This window comes from Dunckerocampus dactyliophorus, chromosome 15, assembly GCF_027744805.1.
Source record: "Dunckerocampus dactyliophorus isolate RoL2022-P2 chromosome 15, RoL_Ddac_1.1, whole genome shotgun sequence".
Taxonomy (NCBI): domain Eukaryota; kingdom Metazoa; phylum Chordata; class Actinopteri; order Syngnathiformes; family Syngnathidae; genus Dunckerocampus; species Dunckerocampus dactyliophorus.
Genome location: NC_072833.1, coordinates 1,510,292 through 1,538,105, shown reverse-complemented (window position 1 = coordinate 1,538,105; position 27,814 = coordinate 1,510,292). Strand labels below are relative to the sequence as shown.

The following is a 27,814-nucleotide window of genomic DNA, read 5'->3' as shown; positions in this document are numbered from 1 at the left end:
TTTTTTATATCATATATCCAGTAGCAGGGCTGCAGCCAGGAATTCTGGGTCCCATGAAAAAAAAAATCACATTGCCCCCCCCTTATTAATTAATTACAAATTTTATTAGCCATTACCTAGTTTTTGGCCCCCCTGGCAGTCAAGGGACCTTGGAATTGTCCTGACTTTTCCCCTTTGTACGACACCCCTGGCCAATGGCACTCATTATAAATAAATGGAAAATGTATCATTAATCCATGTGATCGGTATCGGACAATTTCAGTCCTGGATGATTCGTATCGGAATCAGCAGCATAAACCCTGATGGGAGCATCCCTAGTACAAAAAAAAGAGAAAATAAAGTTGGCATTTTTTGGGAAAATTAGGTTGCGGAAGAAGTTATGATGATACGAGAACAAAGTCCAAATATTACGAGAATAAAGTCGTAGTAAAGAGAAAAACATTTACAGAAAAAAAGTTGAAAAAGATGGGGAAAAAAAACAACAGTAGAAATGAAAAAAACAGCTGTAATTTTACAAGAATAAAGTCAAAACATTAAGGGAAACAAGATGTATTCTAACGAGAAAAAAAGTTATTAACCTTATTTTTAACTCATTCAATACCAAAGATGTACAGCAGTTATACGTTTTTATAAACCTGAACGCCCCATCCCAACAACGTATTTACATCTTTTACGTTTTTTTGCACAAGCAGCAAAAAGAGGTGATGATGCAGCTCTCCACGAATGCAATGCAATTTTAAGCCATAAAAATGGCCACAAGATGGCAGAAGTGCGTTTGATAAGAGCTCGGCAGGGGTCGTGTGGACGGTAAAATCACACATGGCAGGAAGGCGGACGTGAGAGAGCTATTGTAAAAAGCCCATGTTGTTATATTTGTAAATAAATTGTTATTTTGATGTAAAACAACCCCTGTTTTGTGTTGTTTATGTTGGTATAGTTGTTTAGATATTTGTGTCAAAGTGAAAGTTATGCTTGAAATGTGTATTTTCACAAAAAGCTGGTTTTCTTGCTTTTTTAGTCAGGAACTGATATTTTCCTGAAACTTACCCACTGCTGATTACTACAGGAGTCTAATCTTTCTTTTGGCAGTTTCCATCGTTATATGGGCATAGAACACAGCGCGGCGGCGGTAGGTGGCAGCGTGGACGTCTCCCAACCTGAAGGTTGGCGGTTCGATCGTCCATCTTCCCGTGATCCTGGCGAAGTATCCTTGGCAAGACGCTGAACCCCCGGTTGCTCCTAATGCTGCGTCATCAGAAGGTAAATGTGCTGGCGGTGTCAAAGCGCTGTGCGTGCCTTGGAGGTGGAAAAGTGGAAAAGGGAGTTAAAAGACGATTTAAAAGTTGTTACAACAAACAAAACAAAACAAAGTTGCACTTTCTGGAAAATTAGATTGGGGGAATAATAGCCTTTTTCACCGATACCAAAAAGTTGAGTTGCATCAAAAAACCCCAATATAGTTTGTAGTATATGTACATGTGTTGCTTTACAGAATATCGAAGTGGCCCTTGGAACCTTTCAGATAAGACACCCCTTGCTTAGATAGATTATTGTCGTATTGCAGTATGAGAGGAAGTCCTCCTCCTTTAGCAGTCAGGAAAATCATTCAGAAACTTCCAAAGCCGACCCCCACCCCGTGAACCTCCCCCTCCACGACCAGTTGTTATTCGCTGAAGGACTTTCCAGGTTGCTGACATAACGTTACATTAACGGATCATGTGCTCGGGATGACTGGCATTCCTGCAAGGACGCCCTGGACATGGATGGTACCACTGGAGCTGGGAAGTACCCCTCCTGCCCCCCCGGGTGGAACTTCCCCCAGCTGCTCAACTTTAGCCCCGACTGTATAGTTTAAAATAGCCCCCAACCCTCAAGATGCCACACTGGTCCTGATGACAGGCGTCTCCATGGAGACGACTGATAACAGATTGTTGGGGGGGTCAGAGGTGGGATCTTAAGAGAGGGAGTCATGTGACCTTGCGGGGGACATGGAAGGCTGGATGGGGGGTTTTCGTGACGAGGGGGGGGTAGCTGATGTGGAAAATACCAGCGAGAGAAGACGTTGCTTTATTTACCCTCCAACATTTCCTCAACTAAAAATGAGGGATGGGCCAACATTGGCATAAAAATGAGATATTGGATCATATCAGCATCAACCTCATCCACAAAGCCTGCTTGCTCAGTATGTCCGCAGTCTGGAATTATTTCCAGGAGGCACCTCAGATCGTAAATGTGCAATTTGGAATGATTGTTAATCGCAGGAGCTTGGGTGGCATTGCCAGCAGTCAGTCATGTCACGTTAGCCTCCGCCAGGGCTGCCCTTTGTCACCCATTCTGTTCATAACTTTTATGGACCGAATTTGTCGATGCAACAATGCGTTGAGGAGGGTCCAGTTTGGGGGCCTTAAGATGTCGCCTCTGCAGTTTGCAGATGATGTGGTCCTGATGGTGTCACCAGGCTGTGACCTTCAGCGTTTACTGGGGAAGATTGCATCTGAGTGTGAAGCTTCTGGGATGAGACTCAGCACCTCCAAATCCGAGGCCATGCTTCTCAGTCGGAAAAGGGTGGATGCTCCCTCCGGGTTGGGTATGAGGTCCTGCCCCAGGTGGAGGAGTTCAAGTATCTCGAGGTCTTGTTCACGAGTGAAGGTTGGAGCGTGAGGTCGACATGCGTCGCTGTGCCGGACCGTTGTGGTGAAGAGAGATCTCTGAGATCTCTTTGTTATTGTTGTCACAATTACTGTTGTTGCTGTTGTCCATGTCTCTATCTTTTTTGTCCCCGTCTTTTCCTCCCAATATCAGTATGGGTTGATATCGTTATTGGCAACAAAGTGCTGAGCAATATCAGTATATTGGATATCAGCTATAATAATCATTTATGCTATGTTTGCATTTGCCTCAATAAAAGACACCCCCCCATTTGGTGAAGAGTGTGCATCCGCTAAAATGAGGAAAACATGGAGGGCTTGTGGGGGGGGATTTCTCTAAATCCACCCAATCCAAATGTCATTGCGTACAGTTCGGTAACCCCCCTTCTCCCGTCTGCCCGACCCATGCATATTTAGAGTGCATGACGGTGACCCCCCCCCCCCCCCCCCCCCACTCCGTGCTGCTATAAATGAGTCGGTGCTCATGTTGGACTCGTGTAAGACGGGTCACTTTTTAGAGACTTGGACTTGTGTGTAGGAAAAGTGCAAAATCATGAAAGTCATTGAATAGTATGACAGCTGTTCCTAATATAATGCATCAAGACAGTCAGCCGCAACGGGGGGAGGGGGCTGATACTTTTTGTTTCTTTCTTATTCATTTCTTAATTGAACTATTTTCATGTGATTATGCTAACATATTATTTTAAAAACATATTTTATATTTTGTTTCTCGCTACTTTTTTTTCTATCAGTGTTAAAATACGAAGCATATTTAACGAGAAAAGCTCTCGGAGAGCACAGACCCCCGCCAAGCACCATAGTTCCCCCATATCGTGATTTACGGCATAAATATTAGTCTGACATTTGTTTGATTTACATATTTAGATTCTCTGACCATGAAAACCTACCATTAGCAGTGGATTCATAATGATATCAATATTAGTTCAGTAGTTATTCACAAACATGGCATTTTCCGTAATGGTGGTGTTCTTCTGGATCAAGCTGATAGCTTTTGGAGATACAACACATCCGGATTCCACAGTGTCTTGGCTTGTACTGTATAATGGTGTTTGTTGCATGTTTATAGCCTCATCTGTTGTCTTCTGATGATGAACATTCCAAAGGTATTTTTTTATATCCTGGATCATCTTATCCGGAATGATTCCATTATCTGGATCAGTCTTTGATATTTTCTAGAACCTGTTGGAAACTTGCCCTGTATTTTTTTTGCTCTGCCCATTGTTTGTGGAGTTCTATGCACAAATGCCGAAAACGGTCCTCCATCGCAATGTTAAAAATTCCTGGATCCAGACGGTGATCCAGATCACCCCCAAAATGCAATCGGTTCTTCCATGTCCTTCCATGTTCATGAAAATGTCATCCAAATGCATTCAGAACTTTTCAAGTTATTTTGAACACAAACAGATAAATGCCAGCAGACGCATAACCTCCCTGGCGGAGGTAACGCTCTAGATTAAAAGAATCCGTCCTTCTCGGCCGCTTTGCGCACTGATTGCTGCTCCAAGCAACAAACGGGATAAACAGGCTCTCCTGGTGCATATTTATTCTTATCAATATGAGAAGCAATAAAACACTGGAGCACTCAACTGGAGGCCAGGAAATTAAAAAGCAGCAACGCATAAGAAGTCCTTAGTGTGTCTTCAGGCTGCAGTGGAACTCTCCACACATGATTGGAACAGGATGAATGAGTCCGAAAGGTAATTCCGCAGTCTAATTGACGGCCCTCGTAGGTGATCGCCCTCCCGTAATGTTTCCGCTTGCTTCGGCATGCAGAATAGGAAGCGCAAACCCCGGGATGCTCAGTTTGGCCAGACCTTACGTGCGTGTCGCTGTGTGTTTGCCTAATGAGTCGTGATCGCCAAAGCTAACGGCTCGTCTGCTCTAGTGCGGCTAATGGAGTGCAGGCTGATGGGTTAACATCCCTCCATCTCTCCCCTCCAACCTGTATTCAGATAAAGTAGTTCCCAGCCTCCACGCTATCTGTACTTGTAGAAGTGAAGTATGAAGGCTGTGGTGGCTTCCGGGCCCCCAGGGGCCTGCGTGGTGGTGAGGGCCAGGCGGCTGCTAAGAGACTGAGTCATAACACGGGACGCTCACAACAACAACAGCGCACGGCAGTGACAGCTAAGCACGTTTAGGACAAACACACATTACTGTCACGTCCCGTCTGCCTCCGGTCCCATCCGAACACTTTTTTTATGTGGGTGAATTATCTTTTAATACGAGAGACAAACATGAGCCTCTAATGAGGCTGGGGCCGACATATTCAAGTGTTATGGAAATATTGTGACAATTTGAAGCCAGAGCCTTTTCATTACTTGGTTCACCGCTTTTATTCACGCTCTGTCAGCTTCTTTTAGCGGGAATGTCGTCCCGATTCAGGACAAAAGCTGCCCTGACTTACCATCGCATGTGTTGAACAGGGAATACAGCGAATTCAGTTGCGATACTGATGCCGATACTAACACCCACAGGCAAGATCCCGCTGTGGGATCGATTCTGGTCAAATCAGATTTAAGAACAGACAACGAGGGTGTGGCTTATATTGCTGAGCGCGCCACACTGCTGGAGAGTGGCAGTGATTGGCACAACATGCAAGCCAGGAGAATTGTCGGAAAGTTCAAGCCTATGACTTCGGACTTGGCTCGAGCTGTCTTGTCTTCAGGTGAAACATGACAGCTTTGACGCGGTCCACCCCCCGGATTATTGACGGGTCTCGACATTTAAATTGCAGTAAAATGCAGTAATACGAGTCCGCCAATGCTGACAGGCAGTTTTTAAAAGGTTTATGAGATATGTGAGGGATGGTCCCATCGATCGGCCAATATTTATAAAAAAACATGTGATGGTCACATGCCCGTTGATGCCGTTCAAAGATGATCACAATATGGCAGCAGGGGGCAGCAGGGGGGCCATGAGGAGGGACAAACGAGAAAAATAGAACAAAAAGAAAGGCTGAAATGTTGCTACTAATTGACAGTAACGACTAATAATAACACAAAGCTTTGTCTTTAAATAGCCTATAATATATAAAAATATCAAAGCGCGCTCTGCATCCTGTGAGTTTTTTCTTTCTTCAGTGGAAAGATTTTGGGCACCTCCATCTGGGATGAATGAGTACAAGAGTTCATCTACTTTATGTTGTGTGCTGCTTGCATCTGTTAACCCCGCACACCCTCGTCCTTGGGGTTTGTGAAAGGCGCTTAAAAATAAAATGCATGAATTATTATTATTATTAGTAGTAGTAGTAGTAGTAGTTTTATTGTATTATTATTATTATCCTTGCAAAGGCTGAATTTGGCGGCTAATGTTGTGGCCATAGTTGTTTTTTTACCCTTAAATGAAGCAGTTCATGCAAGTGTTGTGAGCATGGAACAAGATACTGTTTGTATATCTCCACCAACACACACACACACACACGCGCACACACACACACACACACACACACACCCACACACACACACACACTGGTTCTCTTCCTCCCAGGCGTCTCTCGTTCCTGCCGCCATCCAAACAAGGCTGTCAGATGTGCAATTATGGGAAGGAAAGCATGTATTTATAGCCAGCCGAGGAGCAAAGGCAGAACAACTAGTGGCATGGAGCAGGGCGGTGTGGTGCCACATTTAACTGCGGTGATGTCAACACGTGGCATGGTACGTTGCCATGGTTTCCCCCTTTTCGAGACGGGGTGGGCACTTTCTTATCAGCAAGGCGCACAGACGGATGAGGCGGCGAGGAGGGCTGGCGGGGGTTGAGGGGGCAGTTGACTGGAAGAAACTAAAAAGACAGCACAGCACGAGCGTGGCTGCGGTGCTGTCAAACATACCACCTTGACCCTGAAGTGCCCTTCAAGTCAGGGCCAATACGTGCAACTTTTGCAGACTTGTACTGTAATCCACTTGACACGAGTGTCCCTGAATGCAACCTCCCGGATGGCAAAAAATGATATTGGTGTAAAGTAATTACTGTTAGCTCTTTGGCTAATAAGCCCTTTCGTGCTGGGTTCCGCAGGCGTCTAATTGTTCAACAAAATACCGCTCTGGGTCTATTTAGTCGTCTTGGCCCCGTAACACAGCCGTTATTAATATCGTCAAAAAGGATGCCAATAAAAGAGCTCATTTGGGTCGTTGTTGAGGTGTGTGCCAGACAAAGATTCACTTGCAAAGCAGATGAAAGGATTCCGCGCCCGCTGAGAGTGACATTTATTTTCAAAGTAAAAACATTTAACAAGTGATTATTTGTGTTTTTAGATGTGTTGAGCTATTAAAATTGTTTTTCGTTTTCTTTGCAAACGTATAGACTTTGAAAATAAACATGATGTGCAATGAATCATTTCAAGTGCAGCTGTACTGGACGAGAGTAAGGACGTGTCTCAACGTACACTGAGGGCCTGATCTGCTCAGGCTTTGCATCTATAAATAACACTAAGGCGGTCAAAAATAGCGCGTTAACGCAGAGTAATTAACGCACGCCAAGCCAGCCCTCTCTGTTATGACGGCAGACGAAGGCGCAGTAGCGTGCTGAAGAAAGGCAGAAGTTCCAGAATGCTGTAAATGAATCTTCAGCTCAAGAAGGACAAGGAGGAGGAGGAAAATACGACAGTAGGAGCAAGCCGAACGGCGCCAGGACGAAGAGGCACGATCAGAGGAGTGAAATAAGCATAAGTCACTTCATAATTTTTTTGTGTCCAACCTAGTACATTAAAATTCTAACCAAATGTGAATTTGAGAGCATTTAAACAAGAGAGAAATGTGAGAAAATGTGAATGCCCGTCTGAGAAAAGTGTATAAAGTGTATGGTGGGGGCTTTTACAGCCTTAAAACATACACTGTATAACAATTACTACTTTGCAGATTTCACTTATTGCGGGCTATTTTGGGAACCTATCCCCCGCAATAGACAGGGGAGGACTGTATAATAATTAGGGCGTGTCCAGACAAGAGTAAGATAGCAGATATCAACATAAGTACACGAGCCAAATTCCGCTTGTGAAGCATTTCATTTCTCCCCTGCTGCGTGGCTCGCACTCAGGTTTAATCGCCCTCGGAAGGTGTCAAGGCTCCTGTCAGCCGTGCAACATGATGCATTCATGAGACTCGCAGGGCGAGGCTGCGTTATCTTCTCCAGCGCAGAGCTTTGCGAGGATTTCGCTGAAATGTGCAATAAAGTGTAAGTAGGGAGAGAGAGGTGTAACCTCGCCGCATCGGCCTCTTTGCTCTGGTAAATTGCGGCGATTAGCCAAAGCTCCTTACGCTAACTGCTTTCATTAGCTGGACACTGCAGAGGAGGAGAAGTGTCGGTGATGCTGCAGCTGCAAGACGAGAGGCGACACTTCAGGGGGTGGAAGAAGAAAAGATGAAGATGTCGAGTGTGCCTGGGATCTATTTGCTGCTTATTGTGACATACAGTACATGTAGGTCGCCATCTTGTCATGGGGAGGTGACAGATTGAACCAGAAGGACGTCAAATCAGCCATTCAGTGGCATATTGTTTGTTCTTTTTACACATTTACAGGTGTTAGATGTACTGTACAGTAGGTACATGATGGCACATGTTCGATAGCGTGGCCACAGCAGACTTGTCTACTCGCTCTACTTTTCCATTGCCTTGGCCTTGCATTTTTATCTCATCGCACCCCTTTGCCCGCACTCAGTATCGACAGGCTTTAACCAGCTTAGACCACTGGGTCACACATCAGAGACGTACGACGGAGTGGACAGGGACACAAGAGCCTGTGGAAAGCGCAAAGGAGGTGGGCTTGCACAAATGGACGGTGCTAAAGGGTTTGTCTTGGCTGGGATTGGATGTGTTGAGCGACGCGACGGCGTAGACACTGACAGGGTGAACAAAAATACATTTCTGGGGGTCATTCCATTCCATTCCATTCCATTTTCCTCCGCTTATCCGGGTCCGGGTCGCGGGGGCAGCAGTCTCAGTAAGGAAGCCCAGACTTCCCGGTCCCCGACCACCTCCTCCAGCTCCACCGGGAGGACACCAAGGCGTTCCCAGGCCAGCTGTGAGACATAATCCCTCCAGCGTGTCCTAGGTGTTCCCCGGGGCCTTCTCCCGGTTGGGCATGTCCGAAACACCTCACCAGGGAGGCGTACGGGAGGCATCCGGACTAGATGCCCGAGCCACCTCAGCTGGCTCCTCTCCATGTGAAGGAGCAGCGGCTCTACTCTGAGCTCCTCCCGAGCTCCTCACCCTATCTCTTAGGGTGAGTCCCGCCACCCTACGAAGAAAACTCATTTCAGCCGCTTGTATCCGCGATCTCGTTCTTTTGGTCATGACCCAAAGCTCATGACCATAGGTGAGGGTGGGAACAAAGATCGAACGGTAAATTGAGAGCTTTGCCTTCCGGCTCAGCTCTCTCTTCACCACGACGGTCCGGTTCAGCGACCGCATTACTGCAGACGCTGCGCCGATCCGCCTATCGACCTCACGCTCCAACCTTCCCTCACTCAAGAACAAGACCCCGAGATACTTGAACTCCTCCACCTGGGGCAGGACCTCATTCCAAACCCGGAGGGTGCAATCCACCCTTTTCCGACTGAGAAGGATGGCCTCGGATTTGGAGGTGCTGAGTCTCATCCCAGAAGCTTCACACTCAGATGCAAACCGTCCCAGTAAACGCTGCAGGTCACAGCCCCATGAGGCCATCAGGACCACATCATCTGCAAATAACAGAGATGAGATCCTAGTGCCCCCGAACTGGACTCCCTTGACACCTTGGCTACGCCTAGAAATTCTGTCCATGAAAATTATAAACAGAATCAGTGACAAAGGGCAGCCTTGGCGGAGGCCAACGTTCACCGGAAACAGGCTTGACTTACTGCTGGCAATGCCAACCAGGCTCCTGCTCCGGTTCTACAAGTTCTGGGGGTCATAATAGATGAAAATATGTAAAAATATAAGAAAATATAAGTGGCAAGGAATACCTCAATACTGAACAAAGCAAAATTAGTTGTGGACCAAAAATTAATCCATAGGCTCCATTGCTCTCTGGTATTCCCATGTCCAACTTATTGTGTGGACACCCCTGCTCTACAGAGATGCAAAGCGGCTGGGAGGCCTTTTATAAAAAGGAAAAATAAGGATGACTTTTGCAACAAACGTACTTCACGTACCAATAAAAGGTATGCCCTCCAATGCTTTTCAGTTATAGTAAACATAAATGGGATTAACGTCAATTCTTCTCTTCTTTTTCTTCAGCAAGCTGCACTACAAGAATTGAAAGTTTTAAAAAAACTCCAAAGGAGTCCGTGCGTCACCGGCCATGAACCTCACCGCACATCACGGGTGTCAACGACTTAAACGAGTGCGCAACATGCCGCACAAGAATAGCTGCATGATTCTGTGTGTAGAGAACGGCTGTTGGATGATTCGCATCTATTTTTCCGCCAAGAGAAAAAGAGGTGAAAAATGAAAATAAAAACTTCCCAAATAGCCCCGCCCCCACTCCTCCTATTATGCATGCATGTGCAGCTTTTCCTCCCCCCTGTGACACAAAGGGCAACGCATCAAGGGCATTTTAGTAGCGTGCACGTGAGTCCCGTGTGCTGTGTGCAACCAAAATAGATCACAAGTCTCCTCCGGCGGGGCTTCGACTCATCAAAGTGAGTCTATTCTCTGTAAACGCCGATCCAGAAATACGACGATGGCACAGAGCTGGGAACGGTGAAGGCGGGGAAACGGAATCAACGAGGTGAATGAAAGAACCAGGTTTGAGTGACAGCGCCCCCCCCTTCATGGGAAATATTCTTTTTTTTGTTTGGGATGAGGACCCGCATGAGCCGGGGGTGTGTACCCCAACTATCCATTCATTTCACCCGGATGTCACCTCCAGGTCAACGTTGCTGGCGTCCATGCAGCGCATGCTGATGCAGCTCATAACTGCGTGTGTCGTGTGGGGGAGGAAGTTTGTTGTTCCGTCATTTTGGATGAAAGCTACAAGGAGCTATCCGGAATCTCTAAGGTGGAATTGGCATGATTGGCCATGACGCACATGCAAAAAGCGGGTCAAAACACGAAAAGCAAAACAAATATCTTTACAAGCGCAAATGAAGTGTCTTCTGTGGCCTCCTGCGAGCGCTTTTGGGCGGGGAGGGGCCCCCAGCAGCACCACTCGCTGCTTGTTGAGAAGAGCCACACTCACTAGATTTGTCGCGAGCCACTTTTTGGAAGAAGAGAATCGAAAGGGGTGCCAGGTGCGTTTTACGGTCGTCCCTCGCCACTTCACGGCTTGAATTTTGTCGTTTCACCCTATCACGGCATTTCCAAAAAGATATGAATGAATGAATCATGCTGTTTGGTGGTTGAATACGGCTCATTGTCAGTTTTTGGGCCTAAATGAAGCATTTTCACTGCGATTGGCTGGCGACCAGGCCAGGGTGTACCCCACCTCTTGCCTGGAGTCTGCTGGGATAGGCTCCAGCATACCCCCGCCACCCTAATGAGGCTAAGCGGCATAGAAAGTGGATGGATGGAAGCATTTTCAAGCCTAAAAATGGCTAAATGAAGTAAAATACAAATATAGGCGATAACATGAGTATGACTGAGTTGCAATTAAGGAAGTCGGCGGGTAATCGAGTTGATGAGGCTGACATTTGGAGCCAAGATGCAATTACTTTGTTGCAGAGGAAGCAAAGGAGGCGGCCAGAGTTAGTTGAGATTGTGGCGTTAACGCTGGCGTGACCCTGCCTACTTTTTATTTGATTTTTTTTTACAGTAGCGCTACATTGTGTGTGCGTGTGCGTTTTGGAAAATGTGCCCTTTTTTCCCCCTGAAGGACACCGTGTCAGTCTGTCACCACGCAACAGCAGTGTGCCGTCAGCACCGCCGTGACGACACAACACAACTCAGATGACGTCATTGCGCCAAACATTACCTCACACTACACGATAAAAACAATCAGTGTGGCGCACGTGCAGCTCAGCATTCAGCACGCTCCACCGCATAATCCCGCAATATGCTAATGCAGCCGCACGCGCGCACATTTGCCATCGATTATGCGTGTGGTGTGGCGTGCATGCTGTTTGCATAACCCCGCCCACACACACACAAGCGCATACACACTTATTTCCCCATGAGCCTTCAAATTGATTTGTCCATTTGACGCTCCGTGAGGTGTGAACTTGGCTAAGCCATACACACAGCTCAAGGCAGAACACACACACACACACACACACACACACACACACACACACACACACACTCAAGCAGAACAACTTCATGTCCTAATACCCTCCCAGTTAATTAGCTGACAAATGTTTCTACGAAATACATCGGCGATGTCCTCGCTTGAACGTCTTATTATTGGGATATTTTGCAGGCGTGTGAGCAATGTGACGTGAATGGCAATGAAAGCCGCATGAAAGGAGTCGCAACCCACGCGCGGACCCTTCCCGTCACGAGAGACGGGCGTGCACACATGCTGCTTTCACGGCCAGCTCGCTAATGTGCTGAGACGTCAAGCCCACTCTGGCCTCTCCTACAAGGATGCTGACGAGAACGTCGAGAATGTGTTTCCGCGGCCCGCCTTGATAAATCGCGTGAAGTTAGCGACTTGGACATCAGCCCGGAAACTTTAGCACAGGAGTGGGACATCTTATGTGTTATGAACACTAACATTATGAAACTAACATAGCAAGGCCTTGATGTTGCACCACTATGCCCCCTAGTGGCTGGAAGCAGCGTAGGCGATGACATCAGTTTCGTCAGAGCAATCCGACTGGAGATGGTATTTTAAAAAATAAATACCCCGGAAGCCAAACATAGTTGGAAGAAAAATAACAGCTCATCTGACTTGATTGAGCAGCACAGATTTGCCACTGATTGTAGTTTGAATCGTTGGGAAATGATGACGATATTATGCGCAGTTTATTCATTTCAATTTATTATTTTTCATTGACAAATGCTTGACTCTACGGAAGCCTGTGCCAATGGGAAATCATAATTATGAGACTAAAAAGTCAAAATTGCGAGATAAAAGGTCAAAATTATGAGATAACAAAATCAATTATGAGATAAAAAGTGTAAATGATGAGATACAAAGTCACAAGTACGATATAAGAAAGTCATAATTATGACACAAAGTAAAATTATGAGATAAAAAGTCCTAGTTATGCAGTCATAACGATGAGATGAAAAGTGGACGTTATGAGCTCCAAAGCGCGCACGTGCCACCTGCGTCGCATGGCACTCGGCGCATGTGCCGTTTGTATCTCATCATTTCCACTTTTCACCTCATAATTTTGACTTTTTATCTCATAATTTGGACTATTTCTGTCATAATTTCCACCTTTTATTTTCTAATTCTGATTTACCATTTCTTTTCTTTCCGTGGCGTAAACGGGCTTCCACGCGACTCTGAGCTTTCAGATAATAAAAACGAGAGAGAGAGGAAAAAACGGTAGATTAGTGATGACTGAATTGTTTTTCAGGATCAGTCCTCGTGTGACCCCCGCACGCTCGTGGAGGAGCGCCACGTCACAAGCGATTCCGCTCATCTTCAGACGCGACACCTCCGCCGCTCAATCACGGGGTCGTCCATCATGGCGGAGGCTCCTTTTAAAAAATGTAATCTGGTACGGATTACCGAGATTTGACCCAGCAATATAATCCTTTGTGTTGATCTAATGTAATCTGATTTCTCTCAATTACTTTGTCTCCAAAACACGAGCAGGACGAGGAGGACCTGCCAAGTGAACAATCACGTATGCCCCCCCCATTGTGTCCTCACTTCAGTTGAACTGCAGGTACTTCAGTGTGTTTGGACGAATCATAGACCACCATTGACCAGTCTACCACCACTACCAGCCACCATTCATTCATTCATTCATTCATCCATTCATTTCTGAAGGAGACGCTTCAAGAGCTCAATCTAATTTTTTAGAAACTAACTATAATCATTCCAATAGTCATTTTATTGCCAATGTTGATCAGAAACTAGAGAACGTCAGCCTCATTTCCCACAGTTTCTTGCCATTTGCTCGTGGTCCCAGAACGTAACAATTTTCTGGGTACTCCAAAAATGCTGAAAACATATATAAATAAAGTAAATACATTATGAAAAATGTAATAGAGTTTACCATTTCTCATTGAATATACGCTATTCCATAAACACTTTTGGACGCGCGTATTACATCACCGTGTCCCCTTCCCACCCCAGGGCCTCATCTTTGCGCAGTGATGGAATCATCTGACCTAAAAACGGCACACGAGTGGAGGTTTTCATTCTCTGAAGAAGAAGAGTACGTCGTCCAGCATCCAACTGGCTCACACGAGCACAGCGAGCCGAGACTTCCAGCCTCATGGTTGTTTGATTACACTCCTATAGATGATGAGCCTCGCTATCCATCTCATCTCCAAACCTCATTTGAGGCCAGAGAGGAGTCTGTAAGAGTGCCCAGCTAATGCAATATACGGGACGCACGCCCCTCATCCGTCATACTAACCTGACTTGGAGGAGTTAAAAATAGCGGCTTCCGGTTTAGCTGAGGAGGGATTCTAGCCCCTATTCTTAGATTTTTTATAAGCACATCAGCATGCAAGCTGTCCCGTGCATCAAAGCAAGAGTCGTGATAAACGGATGAAGTCAAGCGACTGGAGGAGGACGACAGCAGCATCATCGCACGAGGACAGGTGGTAAATTAGCTTGAAGATATCATCTTAGTGCAGAAATATTTGTTTTGGCACACATGACAACAACACCGTTTGTGTTCCATGTTTGATTGATGTCGCTGTGAGATTTAATAAGATAGATAAGTCAAAGTCATGGAGTGCGGTACTTTGTTTTAATGTTATGCTAGCATGGCTTCTTAGAAATAAAGAAACATCTTTGCCGAACAAACTTCTAAATGGCAAAATGATCAAGACAGAACTACCAAGTAGCAACAAACGCACTACATTTCCCTCCTCTTCTGGCCTTGGATGACAAATTGAGTACAGGAGAGCTTTGTGTGTGTGTGTGTGTGTGTGTGTGTGTGTTGACAAATGACACGCTTAAAGCCAACACCAGCCACACACTCCCACTGACAGCAGGTTTCATCACAAGGCCCTGGACCTTTGTCAACGACAACAATCCACAACATAAAATGAAACCAGTTTGTCACATTCATCACGCCATGCCCATCATGTGCTCATCTCTTTTTTTCTTGATAACATAACGAACAAACTATGCTTACAAACTAGCTGCTAACTGACAGATCAGCGGAGAATACATTTTCATTTGGAAACTGCAAAAATGTCAGTGGAAATTTAGAACGGGCCTGCCTGGTGCTCACCTCTGCTCGCGTGTTACATGCACTCTATGGCCTGCAGGGGGGCTTCCTGACCAGGTGGCCCATTTTCAACTTTGTTCATCAATCACGTCATTAGTTGCGGCACGATGAGATATAACAAAAATAAAGTAACGAGTATGAGGCAGGCCCATAATAAAGGACATTTCCAGAATATTAAAGAAAAGTAAGGACAATTCTGGTCTTTTTCCAGCCGGGGGCCTCAGGCTGGTGTGGGGCAACTGTTTTATTTTACTGGTGGGCTTTTATTTTTGACCATTTTATGTTGAAGGCCTGAAATAAGGGAAATGACTAAAACTGCAGGGCCCTGGGTGAGAAGGACAAAATACGGGAGTTTCCCGGGGAAAAATGGGAGAAAGACAACAAAAACGCCAACAATCCACATGACAAAATCAAATGAAACCAGTTTGCCACACTCATGGCGCCACACCACGCCATCACGTGCTCATGTCCTTTCTTGATAACGTACTTTACAAACTATATACGAAGTACCTGCCAACTGTCAGGCCAGGGGGGAAATCAAACCAAGCATTTGAAAACGAAAAATGTCAGCAAAAATGTTGAATGGGCCTGCCTGTTGCTTACCTCTGCTAGCTTGTTGCATGCACGGTGTGGCCTGAAGGGGGGCTTCCGAACCGAGTGGCCCGTTTTCAACTTTGTTCGTAAATCACATCATCAGTTGTGGCACAATAAGATATAAAAAGTGAGAAAATATGAATATGAGAAAAAATAAGGGAAATTCTGGTCTTTTTGCCGTCTGTGGAGCAACTGTGTTATTTTTCTGGTGTGCTTTTTTTGAAGGCCTGAAATAAGGCAAACGATTAAAACTGGAGGGGGGCAAAATACGTCAGTTTCCCGGAGGAAAGAACGGGAGAGAGACAACAAAATATGTCTTACCAGCGTCCCTATATTTTTACCACGCTACCTCGGCTCCAGTCTCAAAGAGAAGTGAAGGCAAAAGAAAGGCAGCAAGCTTCGCAACGCCAAGGCGTAAACACGAAGAGGACAGGTGACCGCGTTGTCTCTGAGCCGGCTTGGCACTCTGACAGCTGCTATTGTGGAGGAAAACGAGCGAGCAGTACTCCATGCAGACGGAGGCTGACCATCAAGGATCCAAATCAAAGGCCAATCCAGATCCAATTTTTTGTGGCGTTGCCTTCACAGACGTGCGCTGCGACATTTAAGTCTAAGGAGACATGAGATGGATACGGCCTCTTCATACTGACCCATGACGCCGCACAATCTCGATGGGCGTAATCCATTTTATTTCAGCTCGTAGGCCAAGCAAAATCTAGCAGAGAGAAGAAGGTTATCTATTTCAGGGCTGGTCATCTGCACGCCGCATGCGTCTTTACATGTCGCCATGACGCTTGCGAGCCAGAAAGGGGAATAGATCGCAGGAATCAATAGATGGCGGGGCCTTTCCTAGCATGATGTCACTTCACAGGCCACTAGGGTATTCATCAGTGGGTGACCTCACACGGGTGCGTTTGTGTTCATGAGGAAATAAATGGACGGCACCAAGGTGCTACGTACAGTACCCGCCGGTGCGTGGGGGAGGAGAAATAAACCCCAGGGGAAAACATCTGTACTAAAACACAATATGTGGAGGAGAAGGATGGAACAGATTGAGCAAAAAACTCAATAATTGATCCACTTTCTGAAAAAGCACAAGCATGTGGTGTTCCTTTTCACCTTCCAGGTATCCGGTGCAGTTTGACGCCGATAACGCAGCATCACGAGCAATCGGGGGTTCAATATCTTGCCCAAGGACGTTTCGACATGTTCACGGGAGGATGGAGGATCGAACCAGCAAGCTTCAGGTTGGGAGGCGACCATTCTACCGCCTGAGCCATACCGCAGAACTTGGACATCATTGTCCTCAAAGGAATGTCCCTCCTTCTTGACTCCAGGCCCGAAGAAACTGCTCTCCTATGTTTTGCCATGCATTTGTATTCAGGTCGCTTGGTCTCTCCAGTGTAGAGGTCATTGCAATCTTCACTACATAAACACTGTATTGGATTAAAGGTGAAACCTCTTCAACAAACAGCAAACGTCCAGTTTCTTCATGGGAGTAAATAAGATCTGCCTTTTCCTACTCCTTTGATGTACGTCATGTTGTTAAGCATGTTCCAAATAAAGTAAATAACCACAAGCAAGGATGACAGCGAGTAGCGCACATACATCAGGGTGAAGAATCAAATGTGGAGCAATCCCTGTGACGGTTGTAAAGTGTAGTTTGCAAACAGTCTACTCCACCTTTTCCACACTTCTGCATTATGGGTTATAGCGCCTCCTGTTGTTTGGCATGCGCATGGCAGCCTTGGACTTATTTTTTGTATTCAGTCGTCCCTCGCTGCATTGCAGTTCCAACATTGTGCCCTCACTCTATCGTGTTTTTCAAAAATCAACTCATTCATAAACAAATGCTGCTTCGTGGTTGAACACGGCCTATTGTTAGTAAAAAATAAATAACAGCATTTTCAAGCATAAAAATGGCTAAATAAACCAAAATACAAATGCAAGGCAGAAGAAGCATTCTAAAAGTGAATGTAGTATTCTACATTGGCCACTAGGGGTCAGTAATAAAAATAAAACCTGATCGCCACAACTGCAATATACTGTAGGTTTAAATGATCTCATAACAGGCACGATAATAATACCATTCATTCATGACAATAGTGTTCATTCATTCGTTCACTTTCTGTGCTGCTAAAGCCACCCTGGGGTAGCGGGGTAGGTTGGAGCCTAGCCCAGCTGACGTGTCACAAATTCAACTAATCACCCAGAGAAACAAATGAGCTCAAAGACCCCCACAATACGGCCTTTGTGAGTCTTGTCCACTGCCCTGTTTACGTACAACAACATTTTCACCACACATACCTGTCTTGGTTTTGGGGAGCTTGAGAAATGACAAATGTGGTCCTTTGGAGCGCCTGTTGGAGCAATTAATGGCTGAGCAGTGTGCCGAGGATTCTTCTCACCATCATGGCGGCCAAACCCGCCGATGCTGGATGTTTGTTGACTTATAAGTTGTCTTACTCAAGTCTGGTGTCCTTGATCCTGACATGCCAACCACTTATTGATAACGTAATCATCGTAATAATAACACAAGCTGCTATTGGGGCCACAACCTAAACCTCATCTCTGAACCACCGACGTCACTTCCTGTCCACCCACCACTGAGGTCTCCTCGGGAACACATTTGCTGTGGCTTATTTACACTTATGATGTCTACTATATTGGTAATACGAGTGTACAGCCACCATTACAGTACACTGATGAGATGCTGTCCAGAAAAAAAACAAGCAACTGTTAACATGTGAGTGTATGTTATCTTATCTTATCTTATCTTATGTCTAATAGGTCTTATTTTCTCTGATGATATCTACTATATTGGGTAGTACAGTGTAACGGTGACTATAGGGGTGTTATTTCATGTCTAGAGGGCTCTAATGATGTTAAAAGGCGTAGTTAGAAAGGACCTAAACAGGTTTTCTATGCCATAACTATGAAAATATTCTGTTAATTAATATTGAGCAGTGATAAACGAGGGACAACTGTATTTGAATCCAGCCTTGTGGCATCTTTGTGGGGCGTGCTTGCATGACTTTTCTCTGGGTACCCCTCCCACATTCCAAAAACATGCACTGGAGACTCTAAATTGTCTGTAGGTGCAAACGTGAGTCTGGTATAGGCTCCATCTTACCTGTGAGCCGCGTGAGGACGAGCGCTATGGGAAGTGGATGAATGTCCTGGGCCATCAGTCGCAGCATCTGTCCGTTCTGCTGGTCCGGGTCAGTTTGACTGCCACCATGGAAACTGAAGTGATGCTTTCACACGTCCTTCGAGCGCGGTGCGCACACGCGGGCCCGTTTTGTTAGGCCGAATGTGGGCCAGTAAATCAAGCGTGTTGCACTTATTCAAGCAGCAATCAGGGCAGGCATTCAGCCAGTGAATGAAAGCCATCTTCCTAATAAAGACAGAGCAGCGCATTATTCCTCGCTCTCTGGAGGGTAGGCCGCATCTCTCGTCTGATGAAAAGACGCAGCTACCTTGGCAAATAACAAAGTGAGGGTTTTTTTTTCCTTTTTTTATACACTGCTGCCGTCACTCCATTATGCGGCGCCTTTTCAAAAGGCCTTTGTGAAGGCTCGGCACTAATGCAGCGTACTCCTGCGTCTTTGCTCAGGAATAAGGCGCACTTTGTCCAGGTGATGATCCCTCTGACCTCTGTCAAGGACATTTTGGATGTCTGAGGCTTGGAAATTCATAAGCGGACGCGGCGAAGGATGTGACACGTTGCACAAACATGACTCGGCCACGAGTAAACAGTCACTGTTGTGGCGTATGACACATTTTTATTGATGCCTCGCGTCCACACGCTCCCGTGTTTACCTGCAGGTGAGGACAAAGTGCCGCTGCGCGTTCTTCTAGCTTTTATTTTGCCACCTCTGCCCACGTGAGGTGAAAGATACAAGCTAAAAGCATATTACAAAGCAACACACTTAAGGATTTGACTGCGTCTTTTAAAACATCAGCTGTGTTTTCCCTCCAATTATCTTCACTCATAATGGAAAATAAATGAGTAGCTGCCACTTTGATTGCATAATCGCCGCCGCTGCCCCAAAGTTGGGCGAACAAAGCGAAAAAAACGGCAGTATTGAGATGCAAGTAGTCGCCGGAAACGACTGTGGGGAATGTGTGGACAGTTTCCATGGCAACAGCCTCAGGACCTGATGGACAGCCGCACACGCCCTGAATGTTGCAAAGTGTAATTTAAGGAGCGACCGCCTCCCGACTTTGTAGTAAACACTAATTGATTGGTGATTATACGCTGGAATTGTTTTCTGTCATCAGCCGAGCAATTAATTAGACGACTAAAAGCCTCGGAGGATGGCTCGCTGGGCACCGTGTGTTTCGTTTCCGCCTCTGCTTTCAAATCAGCTTTTGGAGACGCCGTCGTCGTCGGATGGATTACCAGAACACACACTTGGCCACTTTATGCTCCCAAAATAATAACACAATGCTTGATTAAAACTGAGCGATATCTTCTTTGTTAGGACAAAACGTAATAACAGGCTGTCATGTGCATGCCAAAGCAACAGAGGGCGCTGTAACGCCTATCCATAAGGCGATACTCGCAAACCACAAGCCCGAAGAATGACATTTGTGGAAAGAAATGCAACATAAACTGAGAAAACTGAGAATTGTGAGTATTCCAAGTAGAAAGACTTGAATCAAAAGTATAAATACGAATATAAGTAATAAACACAGATTGATACATTTAGCAACACTTATATCATATTAACAATACTGTATCATATTTATAAACTATACCTCGATCGTTGAAAACATTCCACAAATCTTTTTCCAAATAACTCAAAAAAATGTAAACACAACAATACAACGTGATAATATCGAAATCAAAACACTAGAATGACGAGTGGCTTTTCACACTACAAGAGTAAAATCCACATGAAAAGTATTTTGGTTTTTAGGTGACAAAAGACCGTTGAAAAATATGAATTGAAAGGATATTTTTTACAAACATATTACTTGTTGTGAAATGGACTTCCTCTTCTTGCAGCATTACCTAAGGCCTGTCCGACAAATACGATGCGGTAATCTCTCATTTATTGCAGGTAATTGGCACCGCACCCGCCTGTGATCAGTGAATTTCCCTCTTGGTAAATGGAATATTTTCATAGTTAGAGCATAGAAAACCTGTTTACAACCGTCTAAATCATGTTTTTTTGTTCTAATGTTTTTTAACATTATTAAAGGCCCCTCCACCCCATAGGCACCTTTACACTCATATCACCCAATACAGTAGACATAATATGAGAGAAAATAATACATCTAATGCACAAAAAAGACAGATATTATCAATTCACACGTTGGGATTGGGAGATTTCCTTGTGGTTCCTTTTTTTACTTCCTGTTTCTGTACAGTACTTCCTGGGGTGGCTATAGTCTCATCATTGTAACGTTACTGACACCTAGTGACCAGTTCAGAATACTACATATCATCGCAATGTCTTAGAGTGCGTCTTCTGAATGCCTTATATTTGTGCTTTACTTCATTTAGCCATGTCTATGCTTGAAAATACTTGAAAAATATCTGTAAAATGTGTTTAAATGAGCCTATTTTTTGACGTATTTAACTACGAAACAGCAATGATTTATGAATGAATGTATTTAGGACAAATCTGGATGCAGTAGAGTGAAGCTGCCAGAGTTTACTGCGTACACAATAAAGATTGCACAGAGTATGAACGCTCACAGGACCTTCAGGTGACCGTAAGCATTCTGACTTGTAGCAAACGTGGATGTGACATCTGAGCTTTTTAGTCGACAAGGGCAGCATGCGGCATCACCTGACCACGCCCCCAAGGACCATAGCCTAGCGACCATTGGTTATTTTGGACCAATGTCACCCTGCTTAAAGTTAACCTGCCCCGAGACGGACGCAAAGTTCTCGCCGAGGTACTCCTTCCAGCGTCAAAGCCCTCACACCTCGCCACAGGTTTACTTTGGCGCGCGGCAACTGGCGCTGAACTTTCAATTAGCGTGGCAGGCGCAACAAGCCCCCACGCCGACACAAACAACATCCCTGATAGCCACAAATCACCTTCGCCCTCCCACTTGTGGCACCATCTTGCTTCAAATGTCACATGCGAGGTGTTAGCTTCCCGGGGACAATGAGAGCGGTATTAAGTTTCTCTGCAAGACTTAGCGGCACCCAAACTTAGCAAACTGACTCCCTAAGGATGCTGGTATGTGTGTATGTGACAGTACATGCGTGTATGCTGATGGCAGGCAGATATACACGACAAAATTAGTTTGTAGACATCAGCCCTTGACAGGATGTGGCACAATCCATGCAATGTGGAGGTTAGCAATGTACATGTGAGGTTACTATTACATCCTCCGAGCAGATAGAGGGCAGCATGTGGCCGGAAACATCAACATGGTAACAAAGAAAGGGGAAAAACAGTGGATTTAGTTGCATCACTCACCCAGTTGAGGCACTTCAGGTAGAGCTAGCGATAGATATTGATCCATCAAGCCACTCCTGTGGATCAAAGTAGAATAGTGTCAACAATTATAGCAAACAAACACTAAATGGGAGATATACATGATAAAATTAGCTTCTTGGCAACAGCCTTTGACAGGATTGTGCACAATTCACAACATTGTTGCATTTCTCTATGAAGAAACAAAAGTATCCCAGTGGTAGAAACTGCCTCACTGTCGCCCTCCTGTGGATCAAAGCAGAATAGTGTCAACAAGTAATGACTAAAAGGCATATGTACATGATCAAATTAGCTTCTTGGACAAAGCCCTTGACAGGATTCTGCAACACTGTTGCATTTGCAAAAGAAAAAAAAAGAATAAGAAAAGTATTCAATGCTCCTGTGCTAGAAACTGCCTCACTGTCACCCTCCTGTGGAACACAGTAGAACAACAACAAGTACAGAAGGAATCGAGCCAAGCTTTGAAGAGGTTGCTTAATACGTGACAAAGTGAATGATAAGGCTGCTGCAGTGAAGGGCAAAGTGTACCACACTGATGTCAAAGTGACACATTGAACAAACAAGCTGAGGTCAACGGCAGTCTATCACGCTTTTCTATCAGTCTAGCGGACTTTTTGTCTGTAAAAAGCTCTCTCCACCAACATGGAGAGAGCACGAGCGATATATTCATTCCTCTGTCAGCCTGTATCCTGTTACATGAGTGTGACTAAAATGGAAATTGCCTCATTTAGTGTCTGGCCAGGATGCGCATGCTTTGCAATTATTTGTGTAGGTTTGCAAATAAGTCGAAGTGTGTGGGATTGATGGGAAGAGGACAACACATGTTAATAACACACAAGACGGCAGGCACAAATGCGAGGCTGTGGGATGGATGTTTTTGTCTTTTCACATCCCTCGCAGGGTGGGAAGAGCTTCGGTGTTGTGTAATGAGCGAATAAGAAGAAGGGCTGACAATGAATCCCTGCATGTCTCTTTTCCTGCATGATGGGGATTTGTGTGAGAGGCAAAAAAGGGGTCTAAAAATAACCATGCAGTGTGTAGGCTACGGGATGCTAAATCTAATCACAGTCAATCACTCCTCCAACTCACGTCCAAATCACAACATTTGAGCACCCTTATTAAGAACCCCCGCCCTGACGAGGGTTGTCAACAATAAACCGACACGACAGGATATCTGATTTGACAAGCGAGCGATACAGTTGCACCGGTGGAAGCCTCCCAGATCGATTAGAATCCGCCAGGAATTGTAGAGACATGCACCGGGTATCGAAGACTATCCAGTCCGTCTCTTAACGCCAGAGCCGGCGAAAGGATTGTGGCGCATTCACCGTAGCTGTGGCTGACGACGAGAATGGATGTAAATAGTAGCAATGCGTACATTACATCAAATATGAGGTATTGTGTAAAACTAAGACAAAAACAACACCGAGTTACATGCACTCGTGACTACAGAGCCACTATCCACAAGCCTGGAGAGATTATACATCGCTCTTTGCTAGCATGAATTAGCTTGAGTTTGTGCACAAAAACAACACACAAATATTCACATTACCACTCAATAACATCATCAAAGCGTACCTTTATGCATTCCCACATAGTATATACGAGGTGAAAGAAAAAGGGAGAAAATACAGTATAGTAGTCTATCTGCGCAATGTGGGATAAAGTTAGATGGTGCCTTCAGGGACTGTCGAACAAAATGGGACATCTCGCCGCTTGTAACAAACAACATACTGTTTGCAAAACTGTGGGATTTCTAACTGTATATTATTTTTTCTATAAAATAATGGCCCATATTTCCTAAATTGATTTCCATTTACATCAAATTTGATGTAGTTATTTACATTTTTTTTTTATCATAACAACTGAAAGTTTCCCGCAGCCTGGCGGTTGGGGACCCCTTCCCTCACGGACTTTGGTGGCACGGTAGTCTTGGGCGGTAGCAGAACAATGTCTCTGTGACAGCACAGGCGAGGAGAACAGATGCAATGAACTGCAATGGCCTATGAAACCAGCCGCGCACAGATCCACTACACCCGGCAGGAAGTACACCACACAAAATAAGAGAACCAGACAGGAAGTCACCCTTCCTGTCCTGCGGAGCATGACAGGCGTGGGTTAATTCCCGGACAGTAGGGCGTGTTCATTATGATTATGTTATTATTATTGTGCCTGCAACAAATGCCTGTTCTGACGATCAGGTCTGGTGCTTGTCTCACCAATAAATTACTGACACCCAGCGGCCAATGTAGAATACTACATTCACAATTAAAATGCTTCTTCTGCCTTGTATTTGTATTTTATAAGTACAATTTGCTATAAATATTTACTTTTTTTTATTTCAATCACTATGCCTGAAAGTTTGGGTGGTTGGGGATCTCTGCCTTCTTTTTGCACATTTGAAAATACTGTAAGAATGCCACTTTTATAGAATCGGCTTCTTTATTTTATAATGTAAGATTGTCTGCATCAGCAAACATTAACCATAGAATCAAATTGAATCGTATCGTTTGCACACTGTATCAAATCGTTCTGTTTTTAAAATATAACATTTTGGAATCGCATTTTTCTAGATCCGAATCCAGTCGTCCATCACAGAGAGATTTACATCCTTAGCCCTGACACAAGCGTGCGAGTGCTCAGCACACACACACACACACACACACACACACGCACACACACAGTGCCGTGCAGCTCCTCTGCAGGGCATTTCACTGCACACTCTCAAACTAGAAGAGACAGGCCCCCATGTTGGGACTGGAGGCTGCGGCTTGCAGCTCAGACAGAATTAAGCAACTCTTTCCTTGCTGCTGCCCGCCATCTCTGACGCAATTATTTCTCTTCCAATTAGAAAACCGTACCGGCTATCTTTATCGACGTGTGTTTGTGGTCTGTCAAGGAGGGGTGGGCTTTGAGTGCCACCATGTGGAACGAGGGACAGACGTGTCATAGATTTTCCACACAGTCAACACAACGATTTTGTCATGCAGGGTTACTACGCAGCCTCCCATCGTCATTTATACAAAACACACTCACACGCACATATCCCCGCAGAGAGAGCGTGCTGCCCGGCAACGCCATGCAAACACACCAGTGACTCACACGCATGTGCCATTTATGCACACCTTATGGAAAATAAGGAATGCTGCATCAAAATGTGTGCGCTGGGCACTTGTACACCCGATATGGCATCCATAATGTTTTGCTAATGAATGAAAGAAGAACGTATAACATGCTCACTCACAGTTGAAAACTTGCAAGAATTTACATTTTGTATTGTTGGATCTTAAGGAGGTTGGAAGTAAAGCTTCATAGTGGGGAGTGAGACACCAAAAAAAAAGCCTGAGTGAGCAATTTATTGCAAACAAGCATTAAAGTGAAATAGGCTGCTCATCAGCTGATCCAAAGTGTGCAACCACGGCCTTTAATCTTGGCAAAAACGTGCATTGAATGTGATTTAGTGTCAGGTGTTCACACTTGATGGCAAAGGCAAAACAGATGTCTCTCTTTGAACGCAGGGGGTTGTTAAGCTGCATAAGCGAGGCCTCTGGAACAGCGATATTGCGAGGGAAGACTGTATACATTTTTTTGGGACAACTTGTATATATACAGTGGAAAAAGTGTTTGCCCCCTTCCTGATTTCTTTGTTTCTTTGCATGTTTGCCACACTTAAATGTCTCAAATACATTTAAATATTAAAATGTCTTTGATGATATGAAACATCAATGACAACACAACTGAACACAAAATACCGTTTTTAAATGAAACTTTTTATTAAGGGAGAAAAAATCCAAACTTACATGGCCCTGTGTGAAAAAGTGATTGCTCCCTCGCCCCGCATAACAAAGAAACTGGGCAACAACAGCCTGCATGGCAGAGTTCCAAGACCAAAACCACTGCTGAACAAAAAGAAGGCTCGTCTCAATTTTACCAGAAAACATCTTGATGATCCCCAAGACCTTTGGGAAAATACTCTGTGGTCTGACCAGATAAAAGTTGAACTTTTTGGAAGGTGTGTGTCCCATTACATCTGGCATTTCAGAAGAAGAACATCATAGCAACGGTTAAATATGGTGGTGGTAGTGTGATGGTCTGGGGCTGTTTTGCTGCATCAGGACCTGGAAGACTTGCTGTGATAAATGGAACCGTGAATTCTGCTGTCTACCAACAAATCCTGAAGGAGAATGTCCGGCCATCAGTTTGGGTTCTGCAGCAGGACAATGATCCAAAATGCACCAGCAAGTCCACCTCAGAATGGCTGAAGAAAAACAAAATGAAGACTCTGGAATGGTCTCGTCAAAGTCCTGACCCGAATCCTATTGACATGCTGTGGCATGACCTTAAAAAGGCGCTTCATGCTGGAAAAGCCTCCAATGTGGCTGAATGACAACAATTCTGCTAAATTCCTCCCCAGTGCTGGAAGAGACTCATTGCAAGTTGATTGCAGTTGTTGCTGCTGGGAGGGGCCCAACCACTTATTAGCTTTAGGGGGCAATCACTTTTTCACACAGGACCATTTACCTTTGGGTTTTTATTTCTCCCCTAATAATAAAATGTTTCATATAAAAACTGTACTTTGTGTTGAGTTGTGTTATCATTGACTAATATTTACATTTGTTTGATGATCTGAAACATTTAAGTGTGACAAACATGCAAAAAATAAATAAATCAGGAAGGGGGCAAACACTTTTTCCACACCACTGTATGTATGTGTGTGTTGTGTGTGTGTTTGTTTAAAAACAAAGATTTGCATTATTATGAGTTATTAGCCATTTACAGTTTGTAATTTATTAGTTATTAGCACGCCTGTTTTAGTTTTTAGTATCAACATTTCTGCTTTTTTTCTCCTCACGTCATGCCTTTTGGTGTTTATTGTTGGTTAAGATTGTAGGGTTCCTGGTGGTGTGTCAGGATGGCGTCCACTTGCAACTGACGTTTCGCTTTAACCAAAAGTATTGATCATCTTAACGCCACATTTTAGAACACCCCTCTCACCAAAATCCTCAAAAACGTGTGTAGGGAAGCTAAAAGTGAAGCGACGGCTTGGCACAAAGAGGCACCTCCTTTCTATTCCCCCATCATTACACTGATGGATGCACGAAGGGCAAAACATGGAACAAAAGCAGGCAACTGTTTTGTTTGTTCCTGCCTCAAAGTAAGAGTAAAGTCTACTTTTCCCACCGAGTAGGAGGCTTGGATTTAAGGTGGAAAAAAAATGAAACAACGCCCACACGTGCTTGTGTTCACTTTTTTCATAAGTGCAAATATGGGGAAATTAATGAGCTGTGTCATTCAATTACGCTCGAGCCTCCACATCGAACTGCCACTTGGGAGAGGCAAACACGCGGACGATTTAAGGAGTGTGGTGTTTATAAGTGCCTCTTTGGCAAGCGCGAGCCATATTATTTGCATAATCATGAATAGTGGATACGGTTGTCAGGGGAAACGGACCAGGGAGATGTGAGAGAACGCTGCGGTGCTGAGCAAAGACGCAACATATTCCAGCAAAGGGCGGGGGGAGCCTTGGAGTTACATTAGCAGAATCTATTGTATCGAGTACAAGTCAGATATCTGTACGCGTAATCATGTTCACTGAAATTGTATCATTGTAAATAATATGTTGGCATACCTTGCTGACTTCTAACGTGAATAAAAATGTTCTTGACGTGTTTTCTCCTCTGCTCCTTGTGTCCCTTCATTAGTAACACCTGGGTTTTGCCCTGATCCTTGTGTCTCCTCCAATCAGCACTCTCCTTCTACTCCTGTCTCGTTCACGTGCAGCTCGTTGTCTCGTTCCCTCGTTCTA

The 27,814-nt window shown here is 44.9% G+C and overlaps 1 long non-coding RNA gene across 1 annotated transcript; it reads right to left on the bottom strand.

The window, feature by feature from the left end:
• Positions 1-181: 181 nt before the first annotated feature.
• Positions 182-27,814, bottom strand: LOC129168385 (uncharacterized). The gene is made up of 3 exons (XR_008566249.1): positions 27,638-27,814; positions 21,991-22,046; positions 182-1,296 (listed from the first exon to the last, which is right to left on the bottom strand). It is a non-coding gene; the product is annotated as an uncharacterized LOC129168385 (long non-coding RNA).